The following is a 4,253-nucleotide window of genomic DNA, read 5'->3' on the forward strand; positions in this document are numbered from 1 at the left end:
AAATATTGGCATTAAAAATCAGGACAGAGATGCTGAAGCTTGCTCAGGAAATAAAATATTAAGATCTTTTCTGTTAGTTTTTAACGTTTAGAACACAAAACTCTGTTCATTCCAAAGGAGCCAGTTTCTTTATCAAGATTCCTTGGATTTCTTTAGCAAGTAGTTTAACTCTTCCCGTAGTTTTCTCTAGTCATCATGTTGTATTTTGTAATGAAGACAAAATGTTAAATGGTAGAAAGACAGACTGGTGGTGGCTTGCCTTGCCTTCCAGCCTCTCGCAATCAGGATTTGCTTTCTGCTTCCACTGGATGGAGGTACCCATGATAGAGTTATGTGAGGAGGAGAAGACCTCACCCAGGTGAGCCCAGGCTGCCCTGGAATTACATGGCCGAGGGGTGGGCACTGGGGACCAGACTGAGACCGAGTTTCAAGCCAAGATACTGGATCCTCCTGGTTAAGATATAGAACTCTGCATGTATGACAGTGAAAATGGCATATCCTGCATTAACATCCCATGACTTGAAGGTATGACAATTCAGGAACATGCATGAACTTGTGGTACATGGAAATGTGGCACAGAACGAGGAGATGTGTGATTTTCTAAAACTAGGAAGGCATTCATTCTCACTCAAACGGGTACATTATGCTCAGTTATCAAGTTTGAAAATCTCCAAAAATAAAAGATGGTGTCACTGGAGTCCCATTGTAGCCCTCAGGGACATAGCACTATGTTCTATCATGGCCAAGATTGATTCTCTGTTGTGGTTTGGCCTTTATATGCAACTGGAGGAAGCATGACTTTATTTCATCATGTTGATAAATTATAAAATTCTTTATAATGACTTCAATGCTATGTTTATTGGTCCTGGCTTCACCCCTTTGGGGTAGAAACTGAAAAATTCTCAAGATAGTAAAGCATGTCACGCACACAAATCACCACGGTTGCATTGCCACAGAAGGTGTAACAGATGCGTGAGGAAGATGGACCATCACTGTCCTTGGATCAACAACTGTGTGGTGACCAAAATTGCACTTTGTTCATCTTGCTTCTCCTTTTAGCATCATCAGTTGTGCTCATGCTGCCTTCATTTTTGTTATAACTATGTTTACATGGCTTTATACCTGGCTCTCCTTTGGGTGGAACATGGTAAAGACTGAGGAGGGCAACCCTCCCAGAGAGATCCTCTTCCAATTATTCCCTTTGAGTTACCAGCACTTGTAGCCATCTTGTTTGCCTTGGGATTAGCTTTAGGAACAACCATAGCTGTTGGCTTGTTGTTTTGTAACAAGATGAAAATAAGTCTCAGAAACAAAATTTCTATTCAATCATGGATGGAAGAAAAGGCAAAAGATTGAATTCAATCTTACCAACTAAATGAGGTATTTGTTTTACTTATGAAATAGGAAGTAGATGGAAGAACTTTAAACAGGCATTTACATGGCCAGAACTCCCTGAAGGAGATGGACTAGAGTGGCCAGTAAGAAAAGGCTATCACCAGCAAAGCTTAACAATAGAACAATTTAAACTAAAGCAGATAAAGGAGTCAGAAGTGTTCAGTGTAAAACAATAGAAGGTGGTACCTGCAGTCCTTTGAATAAAGGAATCAAAACCTTCATGAGCCCCTTGCACTGAAAAGCCTCAAGTAAGGCTACAGAAAGTGGAGTTTATTTTAGCCCTGGTTGCATGGAGATAAAATTCTTGAGGATTCCTTTATAGAAGGTGTTACAAGAATAAGAATCTGGTTTTCTAGAAACCGGGTGAAGAAGAGTCCATGTGATGCTGAAGCAAATCAATCCCCAAAGGGTGAGAAGAAAAATAGATAGCCATGGTTAATGTAGAATTCTTCTTTAAGTCCTCCCCATTACTTGAAATTTGTACATATTACTAAAGAATCATGCAGTGAACCTACTCTGGTCAAGGTGTTCTTTTTCTCAAAGGTGTCCTAGTGCCATGATGGAAGTATTTTATTACCATTTTGAAATGCAGAAAGCATTCTGCTTATGCCTTTTAATTCCTGGCCCTCTTTGCCACCTCTTCCTCTCCTCAGAAGGAAAAACACTTTACCCAAGTAAGTCAATACATTTTCTCTTAGGATTATTTTTACATGCCGCACACTATGGATCACACCTGCAGATATAGTGATGCTTTTATCCTGTTTCCCCCTCATTTCTTATATAATAGTCTAGATACTATAAAACTTATTATGTCAGATTCAATATAAGCTTAAATTTTACTTCTTGTCTTTTAATAGTATAGATTTTGTCAAATCACATAAAGATTAATGGATATTCTATAAAAACGAAAACAAAAAAAGTTGGATGGCAAGTTGGAATCTTCCTTTAAAACCTCTCTCAAATGTCCCCCCAATTTTCCATTTCCACTTGTGCTCCCACCCGTTAGCTCTCATCACTTTATGGCTACACAAGGGCAACTGCCTCCTTCCTAGTCTTCTCCTGACTTCGCTCAGCCAGACCACCCTCCATGCAATTGTCTAAATCAGCTTCCAAAACTACTACTCTCGGCATGTATATTATTTATGGCCCATAGTAGCTGCTCAAGAAATCACTTGCTTTATGTGATTTCCCCACTGCCCAAAGGAAAAAATTTCAACTCAAAGCCCTTATGTTTTGTAAATAATAATAAGAGACCATGATATAATAAAGAATATATTTGGTTTTTGTCACTGGTTCCTGGTACAGAGCTCTTATAAAGCCCTTAGAATTTATCTAGTGATAGAAGGGTCTTTGTTAAGCTAATGAGATGACTCATATGAGCCTCTACATAGCTTCAGAATGGGGACTGGATGGCAGAAAGGCTAGGCCTGCTACTAGAGTGTTGGATTTGGGCCCAACCTGACCTTGAGGGTGGGGAAGGTTGGGGGAACTGGGGGTTGGGAAGGGGAGAGATTGAAATCAATCTTGTCTTAATAATTAAACCCCAGTAAAAACTCTGACATCGAGGCTCATTGGAGCTCCCTAGTTGGTGAATTCCTAGAAATGCCCAGAAAGTGAACAGATTCTCACATCCCAGGGATAGGGCACAGAGGCCGAGTTCTGTTCTAGGCTCTCTTCATGTATCCTTTCAAAAGCAACTGTAGGCATAATTTTGCATTTTCTTGAGTTCTGTGAGTCATTCTTGTAAATTATCAAACCTGAGGAGTCACGGAACCCCTGGATTTGTAACCAGTTGGGCAGATGAGTGGATGGCCTGGGGACTCTCTGGGGGGCTTATGACTAGCATCTGAAGGGAGGTGGTCCTGTGGAGAGCTTGCACTTAACTTGTGAAGCCTTTGCCAAGTCTAGATAGTATCAGAACTGGGTTGGGTGGGAACAGAATAGAGATAGCATTGAGTAGCTATTACTGAAATCTATGGAAATAGAGCATGTCACCAGAGCATGATTTGGGATATCATAGCTGTACTGGAAAGATAGATTCAAAAGCCTCCCCAGGACCACAAAATGATACTACTGCTTCCTATGGTATGCCTTACACAGAACCTGTTAAGTTGGCCTCAGACTAAGGAATCATGCCTGTGAATCATTTGAAAAAAGAGAAGTCAAATATGTTGATGAGCCTATGGCAAGGCATTTGAAATGCATTATGATCTATCATCTTAATTCCATGGGGTCCTACCGTGGGTTCATGCAGAAGACAACCTAAGTGTTCTTCTCCATGTAGTCTCTCTGAGGAACATTCCATCTAAGCAAGAGAGCCAAGCCTGGCTGAGAAGCTTTAAGTAAATGGGTATGTTCTTTGTGAAGAGTTGGAATCCCCTGTACTGGCTCCATCCTTGGTAGCGCTTCTGAGAACAATCAAGTTGCTGGTGCTGGTGACGGGGTTATAGCAAGAGAGAGGTCACCGTCTACTTGTTGGTCATGAGGCTGTTTCCAATGTTGGCAGTAAAATCTAGCAACAGATGGAAAGAAAAGAGAAGCCCCAAGGTGCTGCACACTTCTTGCCTATCAGCCCCCGTATAAGTGCTTTTACTTGAGTTAGCTGATTTTGTCCTCCCCCGTGGAGGGGGTGGAGGGATTATCATTCCACTTTACCGAGACTCAAACTGGCTATGAGTTCAGTGAAATCTCACAGCTAGTAAGTTAGAGAAGAAGCGTGAGCATTCAGGGCTGTCTGAATCCAAATTTAAACTCTGCATTCCGTCACTGCTGACTAGCCAGCATGGGGCCTCACCCTGGCACACCCGAGTTACCCTCGGGGTTAGGAAAGCTGGGAAGGGTTTATCTTTTCCCTCTCA

The 4,253-nt window shown here is 41.5% G+C and overlaps 1 pseudogene; it reads left to right on the forward strand.

Moving 5' to 3' along the window:
* Positions 1–320: 320 nt before the first annotated feature.
* On the forward strand, positions 321–1,855 carry LOC115297643 (annotated as a pseudogene).
* The last annotated feature ends 2,398 nt before the right edge of the window (positions 1,856–4,253 follow it).

This window comes from Suricata suricatta, chromosome 8, assembly GCF_006229205.1.
Source record: "Suricata suricatta isolate VVHF042 chromosome 8, meerkat_22Aug2017_6uvM2_HiC, whole genome shotgun sequence".
Classification (NCBI taxonomy): domain Eukaryota; kingdom Metazoa; phylum Chordata; class Mammalia; order Carnivora; family Herpestidae; genus Suricata; species Suricata suricatta.